A 20,513-nucleotide genomic window follows, 5' to 3' on the forward strand; every position below is an offset into this window, starting at 1 on the left:
AACATAGTTGGGACATACCTATGTGGGGGACCACTGAGAAATTAAGCAGTCTAAAGGCGTGAAACTAGTGTGCAGAAACCAAAGTATGTTACATACCTATGGGAATGCTCTCATTCAGAAATAAATTGGCTTAAAGTTCACTGTGGCTTAATACTCCCTGGAAGATCATTATTTCCAGTGACTGGGAAAACCAACATGTAAATCAGCGTATTTTAGGGTGCAGTTTGACAAGATGCAAAGCCTGTATAGTTTTACTGCTACCAAAATAGGTACAGGAGCAAGCAGCTCCCTCCATTTCTCCCCTGTCACACTTTACTTCCCTTCCTTTTGTTCTGGCTCCACACTTCTTTGACCCCTCGATGGGCCTGTTCAATTAGCTAATCCAGCAGAAAACCAACAAGCAAGAAAGATAAATAAATTTAAAAAGTGATAAGATACAATAACTTGAAACTAATTTTGCAGTCAATGTGGGGAGTTTTATACAGGTCCTTATTATAAACTTTCACTAGGATAGGTTTATGAGCTACAAGTCGGCAAGGAAAAAAAACCAAGGGAGGAAACAAAAAACTAAAACCAACCCCTACATGCCACAAGTAACACAACACCTGCAAAATGTTAGTATTTAGTTAAGCTACATCAGTCAGATATGGCATACAGTTGTGCTAGAACAGTCTGCTTCCCTTTGTCTGGGTGGTAGCGTTGCAAGGAGAATTCTGCCAATGTGGTTGGAATGGTGGGAGCAGCTAGAGACAAGCCTTTGCCATCCTATCTCACTCTTAAATCCCCACAGAATAAGTAAGTCCAAAAAACCAACCAACCAACCAACCAACCAACCACTCCACAAAAACAAAGCGACAAAAAACAGATGGGGGGAAAAAAAATTCCTCACAGATAATTCAAGTTTGCATGCTAGGTTCAGTATAAAATGCATGACATACTATTCAAAAAGTTCTGGAACTAAGAAAAAACAAGTTCAAAGTAGTGTCTAAAATTAATCCAATAAAAAACACTCCCTTTAAAGCTGTTGCTAAAAAATGGGAGGAAAGCAACAACAATAACAAGGAAATCATTTGACAATGAATGAGGATTTACAGTGACACTATTCAGATATATTTTGATGAAAGGGAGTGTAATTACTGGTACAGATGCCATACAGGGGGCAAATATTTCACATTCTCCTCATCAATATTGCTGTCCTTGTGCTCAGATTAAACAAACCAGGCCAGATCAATAGGCAAAGTTTGAGACTGCAGTATGTAGTGCATAGAGCAAAGAATTGCAGGGAGGAAAGATTTTTGACAGTGCCTGCTTTGAAAATGTCAAACTTCTACATCCTGCCTTTTGTTCTGAATCTAGCATAGACTGAAGAAAATAAGCAAAGCTTAATCCAGATAAATGTGAGATTGTGGATTTGAATCAATCAAATCATCTGTACAAAAGCAGGAATAGTTTTCTATACAATAGTATTACCTCTGCTGAGGAAAGCTCTTGAGACCATAAACTGTTGGAAGCTGAGAAATTACCTGGGCAGAAGAGGTGAGGAGGAACAATCATTACTAACTGTCTGGTTTTGCACGTGTGATTTTACTGAGGCATTGCTCCTGACCACTACTGGAGAGAGGATCATGGGCTAGAGGGACACATTGCCTGACCTTGGCACAGCTATTCTTAATTTCTCCATGTTGTAGCTGCCTCCATCATTGGGTTAGGAAAACAGAAGTGGTGGAAGTCTCTTTAGAACATGGGACAGAAGAAGCATTTCAATAAGCCAAGTCTTCATTTTACACAGACGTGTCAATCATATAATCCCTTGAGGAACATCTAGGCTGACTTAGTGTCTTTAGATTGCCAGCGACGCTTTTTCAAAGCAAACAAACCATTGATGATGGAGATTTTGATCAAGTCACTCTATTTGACTATAAAATGTACTTTCATGCAGAACACTGTCTTGAAAGATTGCACCAGGTGTCATAAATGACATAAACTGAAGATTTGCTGCTGCCAACTTGGAATTGTTTATGCTGCAGAGCACTTACTGTTGATAATAAAGGGCCAAATTAAAACAGATTTTTGTCAGCAGTTCTGTGTCAAGGGAGACTGTTTGAGCTCAGACCCTGCAGAAGTCCAGTTCTATTAATTATTTTCATCAAGAAGTTAAGTGAGCACACACAAACATACAGATGACACTAAGCTGGAATGGTTTGCTGTTACAGTGAAAGAAAGAAAAAATAATCCAATGTCACCAATGAAAAAGATGTGTAAAGACAAATGCAAAGTACTGCATTTATTAAGGCTAAATCAAGTGCAAAACTGAGAAATTAGTGTAGGCAACTCTTCTGAAGAAAAGGATTTGAAGCTGTAGAGGAACACAGACCATTGACTCCTTTCTAGGATAATACATAAAGGCAGCTATCACTTTGACATGCATTAACAGAAATATCCTATGCAAGAAAAGGATGACAATTATTTATTCTGTTCCATACTGTTGAGATTTCAGATGTAATGCTGCATTCAGATTGAGAAGGATGAAGCCAAACGAGAGAGCAGAGCGGAGCTACATGAAATAAAAGATCTGTGGGGGAGAAAAAGGAAACTAAAGAGGATCACAGGAGAAAAGATATGATAACAGAATGTAAAGGGTTGCTTTGAAGAGAAAGGTAACCAGTCATTCCCATGTCTAGTGAGGAGACAGGACAATAAAAGATTAGCTAAATTTGAAGCAGAGAAGGTTTAGGTTAGCTACTGGAAAAAGCTTTTTAACTGCAAGGATTACAAAGGATTAAAAAAGATACTCAGGGCTCTACAAATTTTTACCTACAAGGATTTTGGGAATAGATTTAACAAACCTTTGCCAAGGTGGTGTTAATTCTAAACACAACTGGTAGTTCCAGAACTTAGAGAAGATTCCAGAAATCTCAAATGGCTAGAAATTTTTAAATACCATGTTTTCCCTGCTGGGTTGATGGAAAAGTCTGTATTTCGACATTTGGGATTTTTAAGTAGAAAATGAACTAATAAAGCAAGCTTCAAATGTACATAGGAAAAATGTCACTCATTCACAAGAACAATTTCAAAAAAGATGCTGAAAAATAAACATAAATGTGAAGCCCATTATTTATGACAATCTAATTCAGTCTCCTGTGGATGATATGAGTCATCTGAGTGGGCTTGGGGAGTAATTTTAGGTAAACTCGCAGCAATTTATTCTGCAAAATAATGTTCATCAATATAATATTTACAGCTAGGTGAAAAGAGATGATATCTTGCTCTTTCATTTCTGATACTGGATAGCTATATAAGCAGAATTACATTTTAAATACCAAGCATAAAAAGACATTTGGTATTAACATCTCATAGGAAAATCCAAGGCTTGCTAGTGAATGAAAAAGAGGCTACAGTGACAGTTTCCTTTCTTTAGTCAGTAGCCACGGCAGTTCTGCTTAACCAAGTACCAAATTCCCTTTCCAAAAGTCAAACTTAGCCAGACAATGCAAAGTGATTGCTTCCACTCAAAATTGGTTATAAAATGAGATACCATTCTTAGATTCCCTACCCTCCCTTTCAGGAGAGTCTGCTTGCATGTAGGCTTGCATTTTTTAATCCCATAAGGTTAGAAAGAATCTCGGATCCCACAGTCAGCTCGGCCTCAATCATACTTCTCATTTTTCTAGGAGCCCTAGAACATAGTTGTTAATACAAACTGAAAACTTTTTCTGGAGTTCAGAAGCCAAGCCAAGTTGTTATATAAGCCCATGTATTGCTATCCTATAATTCAAATCTTTGTTTCACACAGAACCAATTATTAGGAAAGAAGATAGACATAGGGAGGGGGAAATGCTCATTACCACATCCTCTAGATTAATTACCAGATAGCTGTCTATAGACAGATGTCTGAAGCAAGTGGAGAAATATCAATCCGTTCTCAAGAAGGCCAAAGTAGTGTTCTTTGGAAAACAAGAAAACATAATGATCTCTTCAGTGCATGCATATACACGAGTAATCAGAAGTCACTCATAACACTCAGGTGAGCAAATTCATCTCCATCAGTAAACAAAAAAAGAAGGTTCCCCAAAATAAAAATAATAATTTTTTTTTTTTTAGAAAAAGGCATTTTTCTGTATTCCTGTCAAACAGTTTCCTTAGTGACTGCATGCACAGTCTTGAGATTGTCCCAAGGCATTCCAAGTGAATCATTTAAAATAAGAAGGGTTAGAAATGTGCATATTCAAAAATAACCACAAGCTGTGTATTTGTTTAGAACTATGTCCCCCTTGTGGATGAGTCAGGGGAATACAGACATGGATCAAAGGCAAAAAAAGGGGGGTTTTAAACATCATATAAAGGCTGGTTCCTGCCACATAGAAGTCCCTCTGCAAATTCATAGCAACTTGTGTAGTGGGAAATTCAAGCTCAATTCTACTTTGAAAGAAGTGTCAAGTTCTCAAAATTGTGTTTTTCTCTAGTGTTGAAAGAAATTATTCTTCTTAAAATTAAAAAAGAATATATGATCAATGATAATAATAAATACAAGGTACTCTCACACCAGGGATTCCGCCAGTCACATATAACACAACTTGAGATGGGGTCCCCATGAGCCACAGGCGAACAGAATCACTTCCTTCTCTCAATACTGGGGTTTAATCACCGGGTTTAACCCCACGCTAATCTCTTCAGTTTTATTACCAGTTTCAGAGATATGATCCCATCCTACAACTTCAGTTCCTCCTGAGTGACATTAGAGAGATCAAAGTGTAATGCTGAATTTCCCTGCAGTTTGTTACACATCAAATCTAAAACAAGTAAAGCCCACATGACATACATGAGACATACTCGTGATAAGGAAAAGGAAAAAAGCAAACTTACCCTTTAAACATCCAAGCCCTCTGCCCATAGGTAACCTCCTCTTCAGAAAGAGAACATTAATGGAGACAAACCACAACAGATTTGTCTAATGCCATCTCAATGCACCCTCAGGAAAATCCTCCCCCCACACTACTACCCCTCACTAAGTACAGACACATCACTTGGACCAAATTATGTTCCTGTTCACTGAAGAAAGAGAAATTTACCTCTTTGTAAAAACTACCTTGTAAACAACCTGATTTACCCAGCTGCATATTACATGAAGCAAGATAATAACCCGGTGTTTACACGTTACTGCCCTTGCTACAGCACTTTTGAACAGTAGATATCTAGAATCTAGAAATGCCTGGGTTTAATAATTCTTGTATTTAATTTTTACAATTAGGTAGCACCATATAAGCAAGAGAACTCTTATCTTGATCAGAGTTTTTAAAGAAGTCATTTTGTACTTTTCAAACAACTTCTCCCAAATAAATGTTAATGATTGGACCCGTTTCATGCTATGACATTCAATTTGAGAGAGCATGGTAGTATTTGTGCCTCCAAAAGCACTAAATTAGAAAAAAATCGTGAATATTTGGTGCCTGGTTAAGTACTTATTGAATGAAGATGGATAATAATAATGGATTTTATAACTACAGTTCTCAATTGCAAATAACGTCACTGTATATTTTTTAAAAATGTGAGAGATTTTATGGGCTTTTTCCTCTGTTTTTTTCTTTTATACATTCTACTTTACACTATATTTTGATTTAGCAGAAATATGTACAAACTACAGCACATCTAGAGCAGAAATTCTAGAGAGGGACAGATTGCTGTGAAGATGCTACCTGCACTTAGATCCCTCTGAAAAGGCCTGGAGAATGCATGCTTCTATAGATACTGTTCCACCTTTCCAACATTTATTAAGACTCTGTGTCGAGCAAAAATTTATAAGCAACATTTTAACTTGCAAAATGGATCAGGAAACCTCCCCTGCTCAGCTATGCTGATGTATCAGCACAAATTCACAGGTAGAGGCTCCAGGACCAAGATCGGGCTTTAGGATGCAGACAAATAGAAAATGCATGCATTTGTAGACAGTTAGCAATCCTTGAGTGGGTCAGCAGCCATGAGCAGACAGAAAATATGGACAAACATCCCTGTCCTGGGGCCACTTCAGAACAGCTGCATTGCTCTCTACAAGGAGGATGTAGCCAGGTAGGGGTCGGTCTCTTCTCCCAAGGAAGAAGTGATAGGTCAAGAGGAGATGACCTCAAGTTGCACCAGAGGATGTTTAGATTGAATATTATGAAAAATTTCTTTGTGGAAAGGGTTGCCAAGCATTGAAACAGGCTGTCCAGAGAAGGGGTTGAGTTGCCATCCCTAGAGGTATTTGAAAGTCATATAGATGTAACAATTAGGGACATGGTTCAGTGGTGGACATGGCAGTGCTAGGTTAACTGTTGGTCTTGATGACCTAAGAGATCATTTCCAACCTAAAGGATCCTATGATTTTGTGTCTATCCTGCACTGCTTGAAACCAGTGACACTCCACAGTCATTATGTGCAGGGTGCAAGGTGTACTATTTTTAGAAAGGTACAAAGGTGAAAATCTTTAACTCACCAAACTGCATCTCTCAGACATTTTATTTCTTATTTGCACAACTTCTTACTTGCTAAAACTGTTCCAAACTCAAGAAAAAAAGGAGAGCTTTTAAAACTTTTTGTATTTTATGTGTCTTTAGCTTATTAGAAACGTTATTGTTTCTAGATCTAATACATAACTTCTCACTCTCTGGTTCAATTAAATTCCAAATATACAGAGAAAAGCAGAGAGAAAGAGATCTCTCATGAAAATGACACTGCTGTTAATTATTTGACTGCTGCACTCCTTCACACAGCAGTGTGATGCAAACTTCAACTACCTCACCTTAATTCTTGGGAAAAGAAAACAGCATTTCTAGCAGTTTCTATCAAAACTCCTTTCTCCACCAACAAAACAGTTCCAGAATTCCCCTATGAGCAGAAAGCTCTGCTTGGAATACCACCTTCCCTATTTCACACTATTCCTATATAAATGCAAAATGCCATCTTATTGTGTATGTACCTATGTAGATAGGAATATCTGAATACAGAGGAAGATGGCTATCATTTGTTTATTAGTAGGATTTTTGACACTCTCTCATATAATATTTTTATACTATGTGACTAAAACCAAAACATGTTAAATGAAACTGTTATAACTGTATGTATATATATAGCTATATGACAGAAAAATGTGCTCTAAATAATTACCAATGGCTCAGCATTAAAGTATAGCAAGATGAAACTCCACAAGATAGGAGTCTTCTTCCCATGCAACTGAAAATCACAACTAATCAAATTTGTATGATGCAATGAGAAGTATGCTCATTAAACATGCAAATGACAACAGTGTAGAGGTGACTTAAGGATGTTTGAACCATTGTTACAATTCAAAAATATTGGAAAGCTGGAATTTAAAAACAAAATATACTAATCAATAAAGACAACTTCCTACAAAAATAAGCAAACTCTGCAAACATAAAAAGTGATTTATTATCTGTTTTGCAGAAGGCATAGAGAGGATGTTGGTGATTATGAATTACAAGCTAGGGTGAGGCAAGAATGTTGTGCTTTTAAGCAACAGACAAATATAATCTTGACATGCATAAATAAAACTATTGTTGGCAAGTTATACTCAGTAATCTTGTTTATGGTGCAGCTAGTCAAATCTCTATTACATGTTCCAGTTGGAAACAGCCCAGAATAGATCAATGAGAAAGAGGTCTACAAAATATGATCTATATGGAAAAGGGGAAGGAATAGTAGTTATCTAATCTAGACAAGACAAGGCTGAAAAGTGGGATAACATAATAAGCATAGCAGAAAGGAATGAAAACAAATTGGTTTTCTTGTCCTAACTGAAGATGGGGCAAGTGAAGAACTTAAATTACAGTAAAAGAAGGGGGAAGAAAAAAGAAAGAAAAAAAAAACTTTGTAGCAGTAAGGGTGGTTACAGATTTTACAGATTGTTTAAGACTTTATGGAATCTCTAGCTGGAAAGGTTTTGGTCTTAAAAAATGATCAGATCAAATTCAGGAATGTTTTTAAAATGTCTTGGGGGGCTTTGGGGACAAAGGGATGAATTAGATGACCTTTTTAAGGTTCTTTCAGTCCTTTGATTCTCCTTACATTGTTGTTGTTCTGCCTTTTGAATCTTAAGGTGAGTCAGGACTGGCAATTTTATGCACTACAGTTGGTACTGCAGCTAAAAATTCTAGTGGACAAGCAGTTGATTTTTCAGCACTTGTTACACAGACACATAGGAAAATGGTGCCTGTTGAACTTTGGCTGCCTTCAAGGCCATCTCTTTACATCTGCATTCCCTCATCATATCTTCCCAGAAAGAGACATGCTATGTACCATCATGATCGGCTTACTCTTTGTAATTTCCAGTTAATTTCATCAGTTGCACATCACTTGAAGTAATACTTCAGTTTGCTCTTGAAGTGTGCTCTTCTCCTCAAATGCGTGCTTTGTTCTTCAGTTTATCATACCACAGTTTCCTTAACTTTCAGGTATTTTCCATTCGGCATGCATAACTGGCCCAAACATATGAGTAACTACAAAGTTTTGCATCCTAGCAGAATGGAAAGGCATCATCTTCCTGTCAATCTTGACTCAATGTAGGAACAGCACTAGTAGGTTTTCTGCCCTGAGGAAATTCTCAACTTAAAAAAAAGTTTAAATACCAACACTTATTCACAGAAATTAAAATTCTTTTTCTTCAAATTGTTTATGAATGTTCTGCATATTTAATAATGAAGTCAGTCCAGAAAAGTATAGGTTTTCTTCCTGCACAATAGAGAAGTAAAAATATAGTATGTCACAGTATAAATACAGTTATAAAGACATTTTCTCAGGAAAGTTTCTGTCCTGGGTTGAGGTGTATTCTATTACCATCGTCATGAGCTGTGGAAATCAGGTGGGGCAGTGTTTCCTTGCCTCCTCCCCCCAGACTATCTTGCTGTTAATGGCCCATCATTGTCCTGCCACATGACTCAGAGATAACTCCCTCCGGACTATCTTCTGTTAACGAGCCTAATCAACACTTGGCCTCATGACTCATTACCCCATTGTGAGATGCTCCACCCAGAGGGAGGAACCAAGCATTCTATCCTGGATATGATCTGGGACTCTGAACACCAGAGACAACCCTTTCCACTGGATTTCCAGAGGACAGGAGCTACACAGCCACCACTGGACCTTCTGAGGAAGAGCAGACCCTTTTCTACAGGATCACTGCTTCAGAGGACTGCAGCCACCATTCTACCAGACTGCTACCACCACCCTGCCTAACAGGGACTCCGGCTGTATCTTGACTCTGTCAGTTTGAACCAGTGTTCTCTTTTAGTTTTTTTTTTTTTTTTTTCTTTTCTTTAATTTCCCCATTAAATTGTTATTCTGACTTGGTGTCTCCCACTGGTTTGTTTTCAAACTAGTACAGTTTCCCATTCAAATAATTGACATCAGACCTTTTTGATGTGACATAATATGACTTATCCCACTGGAGTCATATTGGTACATAAACATCTAGATTACCAGATGTATTTATTATGTTCAGGACCTACAGGGAGATACTGGAAGGAGGACAATATAGTTTTCTTATGAACCCATTCCAGAAAAGAGAGAGAAGTTCTCAGGTCTGTAATGCTAACCCTCTCTCCTGGTTATAACATAAAGCACAAAAAATGCCTAAATTACTTGCAGCTGGAACAATTTATAGGAGATGTGTTACTAGAAGCACATGCTTAAAAATGGATTTTAACTTTGAGAAGCTAAAGTTGCATATCCATATTTTCTTCTCAATAGGAGAGTGACAGTTCATTATATATTTACAACTATTTCCAGTTCATCAGGTTTATTTACAGATTCTGATTCTCCTCTAGGGATTTGCAGATATCTGGGGTTAAAAACTGGAGCACTTGTGATGCATGGATGACAACAGGACGTCGATACTGAAGAATGGATGACTCCAGTAGCAGATATTTAAGACACTAAGGAGGGGCTTGGACAAACACAGCAAAGAGTTGCCTGCAAGAGTGTGTAAAATAAACTCGTTTCACATTCATTCTCATACCCAGTCATTTAGCAAGGGTGCAAAATCTGGTGTAACTGCATTTTTTAAAATGACAGTAGGAGGTCTACAGTATGTCATGACTAATCTTGACAATCACAGCCTACCTGCGGTTGTCATAGAAGTTAATGATGGATTGTTAGAAACCACTTCAGCCTCAGGCAAAGCCCTGGGAAGTTAACTACTAGGACAATCTCTAATAAGCTGCAAAAACCAGTTTATGGGCTATTTTGGGGATTAAATTTACTTTTTCTAAGAGAAACTTTACTAAGACATCATCCATTTTAAAACCAGGCTCAAGTAGTAGTCAGAGATCAGTGCATTTCCATCCATCACATAATTATGACAGATAGCTAGAACACATAGGAAACATGTTACAATTCATTTATAGTTATTTTGAATTTCTTTAAATTTCTAGAAATAGCAGGTAACTTTGTCAGAAGATTTTAGTGAAGGTCATACACAAATACCACTTCACCTCCCTACACTATGACTTCTTACTGAAAAGCAGCTCTGCACTAATGACTCTTAACATCATTAACTTTTACTGGAGACAATAACTCTGTCTCTAATCATGAAACAGAGGTTAACCAACAGTGAATGTGCAAAAAGCCAGTGTTTCTCAGAGCTGCCAGCACTGGGCTGCTATGTAGGTTCACCTTCTTACTTTGAAAACTGGCTCAGCACTATGATGTTATTTGGTTGCAGCTCTCTCCTGTAGTTTTTCATGTCCAACCAATTCTATAACTGAACTGGCAGAATATGTACCCTTAAGAAAAAGGCCGGAAAACTATTAGTAAATCAAGGAACTAACCAGTGGAACTCCAGGAGCAGCTTGGAGATACTCATTGGCTAATGAGGAAGGATGCCTTGCTTCTGATAATGAATAGAAGAAAAATAAAAACCAAAAAGCCTAGAAAAAGAGGACTCCCCATGGGCTGTGATTGGTTTGGGGGTTTTTTTTGGGTTTGGTTTTGTTTTTATTGGATGACTTATTACTCTTATAAAAGCCTAAGTGCAGCTTAATCCTGACATGAAAGCACTTTGAAGGATCCAAGTTTATCTGGCATCAAACCAGCTTTACGTATAGTGTGCAAGTCAGGTCCTCTTTTCTGCATGGAAGCAGGAAGAATATCTCAGTAGATATATCACTGAACAGCCATTCTGCAGATCTGGGCTAATTTCAAAGTTCAGTCACAGTTACTGGATATGGAACAAGAAAGACCCATTCCAGCTGAAAGCTCAATCTAATCACTGTTCATAAAAACCTCTAGTGTAAACTGAAGTGCAGTTAATAACTATTTAGTGAGCTGGTAAAAAAATAATCTAATCTTGCAAGAAAGTACTTTTGAAGACCTCAAAAGCAGTGCACCATAATTTACCTTCAATTCTTTGTGCTATTGCATTACTGGACAAATATTCTAAGAAATCGAGAGTTATTCTGGACTGGTGTTGATAGAACCAAAAGAAGACTTTAATTCTTTATTAACATTCTGTTCAAATATTAATAGGTTTAATCTTATTAAATCAGATTATCCATATTTTTGAAGACCAAGAAACATATAAAAAATGAATTAACCCAGAAGTTCATAACTCAGCTAAAAATTCAAGAAGTCCTAGTTGCATACTCCACAACAATGGAAAGAATAATTTCTTTCTCTTTATTTCTCTATTTGCTCATATGTTTCCTCTTTATTCATGTTCCATACTAACTCTACACTGTCATGAACTTCAAAGCTGAGTGGAAAAAAACAGGAACAAATCTGAATTAGTTGTCTTTGACATTCTCTTTGTGATTGGAATATCTGTCAAAGGCAAATAAAGGGGGGGGGGGAAGCACAGGTCCTTCTTTTTTTCAAAAGATATCATCAAAGAATAATTTAAGCTGAAAAAGACCAGTAAGACTGGCTACAACTGTAAACCTAACACTTCCAGGTCCACCATTAAACCATGTCCTTAAGTGACACATCTACATGCTTTTTATTATAATTTACAGAAAGACTTAGTGAGTCAGATCTGCATTTGGCTGGGAGATTACCATAAGCAACATTTGAACAGATTTTTCCCTAAGCATCACTATGCACTTAATGAAAGTACTAATTAAAGTAGTAAAAATATCTTTGAGAAGTACCAACAGAGTAAAACAGAATTAGGAAATGACCAGCACAAGATTTCCATCATCGCCCTGCATTGCATACTTTGAGCTTTCAAGGCATCTTCAGTTACAACACTGAAGCCTAACAATGAAAAATGTACTATTAAAAGATTAATCCATTTCCTATCACACATGCCTTTTATCCAGCAATCAGGTCAGGCATTGGAAAAGGCTGCCCAGGAACACAGTGGAGTCACCATCCCTGGAAGAGTTCAAGAAACTACTTGATGTAGTAGCACTTAGTGCTATGTTTAGGTTGACGTGGTGGTGGTTGGTCAAAAGTTGGACTCCGTAGTCTTGGAGGTCTTTTCCAACCTTAATGATTATGTGACTGTAGCAAGATACTGCTGCCCTGGTAGAGAACCTGGTACACTACATGGATGCCCATGTACCAAGACCTAGGCCATTGAAGAACATTAGATTAACCAACAGGTAGATTAGGCTGCTAAAATTGAAGTGTCTCAGATGTATCAAAAGTGTGAATTATTTCTACCTCAGTGGGCCCATGACACCTTGGGCCATAAAGGAAGGGATGTAACACACAGATGGGGCCATGACAGAGGGGTAGAACTTATCCATGGACACTCTCACAAAGGTTATCCATGGATGTGAAACATGAGCTGCAATGAAGCAGGAAAAGCTTGTGTGGAGGATGGTGTCTGTGGTAAAACCTGGGAGGGCCTGGCAGATTGGCCATAACACACTCCTAAAACCCACCAGGGCCAGGGCCATGTACTTGCAGTGATGGAAGCAGCCACTGGATGGCCAGACAGAGATCCTGTGTCCCATGCCACTGCCCAGAACACTATCCTGGGCCTTGAAAAGCAAAGCTTATGGTGACATGATACCCCAGAAAAAAAAGTGAGACAGTGGGACTCATTTCTGAAACAACTTCATAGACACCTAGCCTAAAGAACGTGGCATGGAGTAGGTGTGTCACACACACCAGCCTCAAGGAAAATCTAATTATATGATGGATTGCTAAAGATGACACTGAAAGCAATTGGTGGAGGAACCTTTAAACCTTGGGACACACATTTAACAAAAGCCATTTGATTAGTCAACACTACAGGAGCTGCCAATTTGGTTGACACTGCCCAATCAAAACTTTTATATACTGCAGGAGTGGATAAAGTTACTGTAGTGCACATAAAAATATGCTGGGTTATTTCTGCCTCAGGCAAACGCTGCCTATCCATGGGGTTGCTTTTTCTCAAGGACCTTGGTGCTCTAGGTAGGTAATGTGGGATGATGGGAGTCTGAAGTGTGCCTCAAGGGGATTTGATTTTGGGTGAAAATAACCAATAAATTAAATTACGTTAACTCTTATATAATGTTATATGTTATCACTTTTATGGCAGCTAGTTGCCCATCACCTCATGGTACCTGTCTCTGCCACTCCAGACTTGAGGATCTGAACCCAATTCCTCTTCAATCACCACATTAATGAAGAATGAACTTTAATGAAACCAGAAAAGCATAACAGTGATAGAATCAGAACTGGCTTCAGCATGCAGCAACCCAACACTACGCACCACCTTTCCTGCCCTGAGCCATTTCTGACACAGAGCATGAAGTCATGAATTAAATGAACTCAATGGAGTTTAGTAAGGATGGTCCATAAACTAAGGGAATGATACCTGTGTGTATATGAATTGAAGGAAGAAAAGGTACTGGAAAACGTGGAACCTGGCATGACACAAGTGGTTTTGCGTGTAATAGAGTTGACATTTTTTTTTAGTAGCTGATACAGGGCTGTGTTTTGGACTTAGGATGAGAATAATGTTGATAACACACAGATGGTTTAGCTGTTGCTGAGCAGTGCTTTACCTTAAGTCAAGGATTTTTCAGTTTCCCATACTCTGCCAGAGAGCAGGTACAAAGAAGCTTGGAGGAAGCATGGCCAGGACAGCTGACCTGTGCTAGCCAAAGGGATATTCCATAGCATAAAATGTCTGTTCATTATAAAAACTGGGGGGCATTGGCTAGGAGGTGCCAGTCTCTGCTGTGGTACAGGCTGGGCATCCATCAGTGGGTAGTAAGCAATTATAATGTGCATCATTTTTTTCTTGGATTTTCATCATCTCTCTCCCTCTCCTTTTCATTAAAATTATTATTATATTTTACCTTTTTTCCCCCTCAATTACTGAACTATTGTTATCTCAATCCGCAGGTTTTACGTTTTTCTGATTCTGTTCCACATCCCAAGGAAGGGTGGAGAGCGGTGTGGGGAGCAAGCAAGCACCTGCATGGTACTGAGCTGCCAGCTGAGGCTAAACCACAATGGTAAGATAAAGCGTGCATTTTTGTGTCTGACCTATTTTGAACCCATATAGGGAACACAAGAGAAATAAAAAGCTATAGTCCAGGAACTTGCTGTAAAGCTATTTCTTCCTTAGCAGTTCTGTTCTTCAGCATTCTCTCTCCCTTGCAATTCCCCATGGTTTAATCCTTTTTTTATTTCCTTCCTTTTCCAAAAATACCCTCCCATGTAACCAACAGTTGCCAAAGGCCAATTGTGCTGAAAATAGAGGCTATTACTCTCAGAGGAAAAAGCAAAAGGAGTTGTTTTATCTAACACTGCTAAATTAGCCACGTTTTTCTAAACTGTTTGACAGATTTCATTCTCAGTACATGACACTGAACTTCAATCACTAAGTCTCCAATAGGGTAAAAATAGCAGTCAAAGTAAGTTCAGGCCCCTTGGGGTCATCTGTTGTTCATGTTATGGAGGAGTCTAGATGAATTTAGTGGAATGAAACAAATAAGGTTCCAAGGAATTTACCCCACAATCAGGGTAAAACTGGAGAGGAATAACTTTTAATTGGAGAACTAGAAAACTTTTTGGTGGCATTTTAAAACTGCTTTAGCATTTTACAAGATTCTACATTACATTTTATGATGCTTTTCCATAACAATCTAATCACAATATCAAAAAAAACGTATTTTTTTTTTTTTACATAACAAATGAGGCTTCTCTGCCCTTCAGAGCTTGCTCACTGAAGACTGAGACTGCTGCAGTTTACTTTTCAAATTCAGAAATGAATCTCGAAACATCTCGTTACGTCCACCACTTGCAATCTCGAGAAGAAACATTTTGACCAACCAAACACTGAGTACAGTATTAACATTTGCTAGCTAAGTCCACAAGAAAGCCAAGGTATGATAAAATTAAAACCTCACTGAAGTGTGTCTGTCAGAGGCAGAGATTCATCTCCTATTGCCAAATTGTATATGCCCCTAATACTCAGTTCCATTTCCATATCTGAAAATCTCTCTTCTAAAAGCTCTGATAACTACTTAGTAAAAGGCAGACAGGTACAAGCTTGCTAACTCCTTGTTATAGTATGGTTTTCTCTCAGAGCCTTACCTATCGTGCACATCAACCTTTTCTTTCAAATACCATCTTGTATATAGTGACAGACTTCAGGGTGGATACACTGAAATAATAGTAATCTTCACTCATAACCACATCTGCCACTTTCAAAAAAAAAAAACAATAAGAAGCACACTCCTTGCCCTAGAACTCCTGCAGTTCCAAATCCTTCATTCCTTAGCACCACAGCATCCACTCATTTCACAGCTGTCAGAATGCTCACACCTGACAATCAATGCAACTTCATAGATCGAACATACGATGAAGCTACTGGGAAGTTTTTCTTACTTCAATGCTGGAACAACAACCACAAAGCAAAACCAAAACAAACCTCTGTCATTTAAACCAACAAATATAACTATAGTGCTGCTGTTATCTCCTGTAACCATTACAGAAGAGAGTGGCTTACAGAAATGACATACAGTCCCATTGGTACCAATCCTATATTTAGTGTGAATCCAAAAGTCTCATGAAAGTCAGTAGCAGAGCTATGGAAAACCAGCAGAGCTGGTTCCAGAAAGCTTACTCCGAGGGTAGGATTCAGGGTGACATAAATTAATATATAACCTAATATATCATAAAATCATCTGCAAAGGAAGCACCAGAGCCGCTGGTGGCAACAGCAGCTTTTATCAAGAGGGCCTTCACTGAATCAAAAGTTAATGGGTTTCAACAGAAGTATTTCCTTATGGAGTTCTTAAATACTGCAGTGATCCAGCACAAAAAGTAAATATCCATCAATACATTTCCTCAACTGATATGTCTGGGTTGGATAGCTTTAAGTGCTACCCTTTAGCTCTTAAGGAGCTTTTCTAACTCTGAACAAAAGTAATTTTATATACACATATGAAACCTACCTCTTGTTTTTTTCCTAAAGACTTTTGTACAGGCTTCAGCAAATTTTTCATTAGGTTGATTAGTAGTAACAGCTCAGAGTTCATACAATGGTGTTGCTGAAATATGACTCAAGGTGGTTAAAGGAAATTCAGTCCAGGAAAAATTAAATTCTATTCACAATTTTCATGCAGAGGAAAGCTGTTGAACATTCCCTGTTACTTGATTATACACTACTTCAATGATCCCATTGATTAGGTGACTTTTTCAATCAAGTAAGGATGTCCATTTTCAACTGTAATTTTCTGCACTTGATGATTCTCTGTGCTCTGATGCATTTATTTTATTTTAATTGAAGAGGCAGGTTGTTAAAATTCTGGGAAAGAATTTAGACTATATGAATCTTTAACAATGGTCAGTGATTAGCAAGGCCTTTTACATATTTAATGATGCAGTTTCTGGTAATGATACGCCGTTCACCATGCACATTGAATGTTGAAGTGATTACCTGCATCTAATATTGTTTTCCGATCACAGCAATCCGTGCAGTGAGTGGGCATGACAAAACTCAACAATCAGGCTTGGTTTGGCTGACTATTGAAACTACTGAGACAATTCAGAATCACAGAAAAATTTTAGGTCGAAAGGGACATCTGGGAGACATCCAGCTCAACCTTCAGCTCAAAGCAAGGCCAGCTTCAATATTAGATTCAGTTGCCCAGGACATCGTCTAGTCAAGTTCTGTCAAAACTCCAGTATGAAGATTTCACAATCAGTCTGAGCCCTGCTCCGGTACTTAACCAGATTGATGGAGAATTATTTTCTTTTTAAACCAGGTGACAACCAGCTAGGCTGTGAAATGCTACCACTCCACTGAGGCTGGTGAGCCAGGCAGTTTCTCAGCCACCATGTAGTCCACACTTACAATCCGTGTCTCCTTGGTCTGACTAAAAGAATACTGTGAGAAACCACGACAAGAGTCTTGCTAAAGCTACGGTACTCAACTTGTATTGCTCTTGCCTTGTTTGCAGGAGAGAAGGTCCAATCCCACCACAGACAGCAGCCATGTCAGTCAGGTATAATCTACCCTTGTTACATCAATACCAGCTGTCCCCAGTCAGTCCATCATGTACCCAGAGGTGGCTTCTCTAAGTAAATAACATTTCATGGCATAAAGCCGAGACTATTTGGGCTGTTGTCATTCTTGCCTTTGCTGAAGCTGGGAGGAACATTCACCTTTTTCCAGACATAATGCCCACTTTTTTGATTTGGAATGCTTTTTTATCTCCCAGCTCTGAAGAATTCTGACGAGTTCTTTCCTCTGTACTGCACTCTGCCTCCATTTGTGAATTGCTGTTGTAAGAAAAGCAGTGTCTTTTTTCCACCCCACCCTCATATTTTGTTTTTCTGCTTCATAGACCTATTGTCTATCACCTATTTATTTATTTACAACTGCAAAGATGATCTTGCCTTGCCACTAGCTAATTTCCTTCTTCAGTCCATATTTATCAGGAACAAAACTGCAGTGTTTTCTGTGTGGTATAAGACCAAATTCAGCAAATATGTGGGATCTTGGGACAGAACAGCCTCTCACTGCACTGGATATCTCAGAATCACAGTAATCTAGCTGAACTGTTTGCTCACTATTAAGCCTGATGAAAACCTAAGAGACACACAAAATATCACCCATACCCTAAAATAAAAACTGTGATACAAAGCAACACAATGTCCATCAATGTTATTTCTGTGCTCAACTTATACAGAGAAATAAAAGAAAATCAAAATGATCAACAGATAGTTTTGTAACAATGAACTAGTGAAACACTTGGCATATTATGTATTTAAATCTAGCACAAAAGAATAGCACTCTGCTGATTTCATTCTGTGGCTGCCCCTAGAAAAGAAAGAAACATGATCATTTTCACCAGCAAGTCGGTACTTTGGGGAAAGCAGAATTACATGTGTCATGCCCTGATAAATGACTTCTCTCCAGATGAATACTATCCTTTCATGTTACAAGACTTGTATAGAAGCCCCCCTCACTTATAATAAGACCTTGGAAGAAAGCTCTCTGTTTTCACAACCAGTTTTCATACATGAATCACATCTGCCTTCCTTGCTATAAGTGCTGTCACCTACTCAAGGATTCCCACTCTTTTTAAGTCTTAAAAAGTGTTATGCTTTTATAAAAACTAGATTTTTATTTTAATAAAAAAGATTCATGCCGCAATAATGTCATATTTGAAAATGTAACATTTGAAATGCATACTTCAAGTATATTGAAGGTTGTCTCCTGCGGCTTATACTAAAGTATCTGACTGATGTTCTGTCCCTGATATTCAATAATCCTTTCAACGGTCAGCAGCTAAACATATTTATTATGTGCCATAGAAATAAGGTCTGTAATTAGAACTGATTTTTTTCTATGGGTTTCAAATTAAACAAACAAGAAAAGTTTTTTACTGAGTGCATCATTCCTACAGAAAGAAAAATTCAAATAAACCTCTCACTACATATCTTAAATTATACTAATTAGACACTTACCTAGAATAACCTATAAAAATATAATTCAGGAAAGGTTACAAGTCTATTGCCAAAACTGTTATGAGGAAAAACTCTTGAAGGAATAACTTGACACACAGGGAAATGATAAGGTTCATTAATTGAGAGAGAGGATTAGGCTGTCTTGGACGGTGCAGATGTAGAGGGGACTTAATTATTTAAAAGGTTATAAAAAGAGCTCAATCTCTATTATATCCAATCTGCCCCTCTTTAAATTTGCCAGAAGGTATGACAAAGAAAAGATATTGAAACTTATAGAAGGAAAGGTTCTAATCCATGAGGAGAATATTTTTCACATTCCCAAGAGAAAGAGTAACAGTGAAATCATGTATGTACATCTAGGGAAATGTTTTCTCCCAGAATCTTTCAAAACATAGAAAGCCCATCATTGTATTATCAATAGACAATATAAACAATATGAGGCACAAAGTAAAACTAAAATTTATAACACTCATAAACATCAAAATATTACATATATCACAATCACCTCCTTATTTTTAGGAACCATGATCTGTAGTAAGTGTGAACATGGCACCCTATCCTTGGATAACTTCTTGGATAATTTCTTACATGAAATATGGTCAAGAATTTTATAAACCTGTTCTTTATTCCTATTTCTGATATCAACGCAACCCCATTTCCTTAAAGCATCATGTAAAGCAGAATTTACTGTGCTGCCTTTAAGATCTTCTAATTATTTAATTTTTTACTTCACTTTTTCCTAATCTCAGATTTAATTGTATACTTTGCTGTATTTGTCTTCAGTGCAATAGTTCCATCTGTCTCTACATCACAATTTACACAGCATATTCTACAATGTCCTGTCACACCTTGTGCAGTCATGAGTACAGGTATCACGTGGAGTGTCTGACACTTTCCAATTCCATTCCCAAATTCATTGCTCCTTTCCACGTCAGGATTCCCAGCTCTTTATTCACGAAATCCCTCATACCCCCAGATAAACACTTCTCTTAATGTTTTGCTCTACTATCACTAACTTAAGAATCCAATCTCAAAAGAAACAATGAGATTAAGCATCCAATGCATCTAATTAAAGTCAATTTGGAAAACAATACTTGAGCTCTCTGAAAATATTTTAAGCATGCATGTTAAATCACCCTACTGCAAGCAGTGTAACATTTTATAACTAGTAAGAGCTATGGAGCATGGTACTGAATAACACAGACTTCCTGAACACCTTCTGTATCTGTAAAGAAAAAGAAAATCTGACTGCTTTTCTAACTAATTTATAGTCCTTTCTTCAATCACCTTTTGTTAAAAAAATTAAATTATTGAATCTTTTTTAGTTCAGTGTGGTTGCACACAAAAGGATAACATCACAGACACCTAAATGTAGCACTAAAAAGATAGTATTTCTAATACTCATACAGAGGCAGAAAACCAAATCTGAACTCCCAGGAGCTTCTGTCAACTAATACTGCAAGTGTATTTTCAGCAAGTCCTTGTGTATGTGCTCATACATGACTGTGTGCCAATATGCACTTACATAAATCCTTCCTTAGTGAAGAGAGAGAGTGTCTAAAAATTTTCCTTCAGTTTTTCTCTGCCAGCTGGCTGGGTGA

General features: G+C 37.7%; 1 protein-coding gene across 30 annotated transcripts in view; it reads right to left on the bottom strand.

The window, feature by feature from the left end:
• ARPP21 (cAMP regulated phosphoprotein 21) overlaps positions 1-20,513 on the bottom strand; it is a 654,082-nt gene that overhangs the window by 385,467 nt on the left and 248,102 nt on the right. The window lies entirely within an intron of this gene.

The sequence above is a fragment of the Aphelocoma coerulescens genome, chromosome 2, assembly GCF_041296385.1.
Source record: "Aphelocoma coerulescens isolate FSJ_1873_10779 chromosome 2, UR_Acoe_1.0, whole genome shotgun sequence".
Lineage (NCBI taxonomy): Eukaryota > Metazoa > Chordata > Aves > Passeriformes > Corvidae > Aphelocoma > Aphelocoma coerulescens.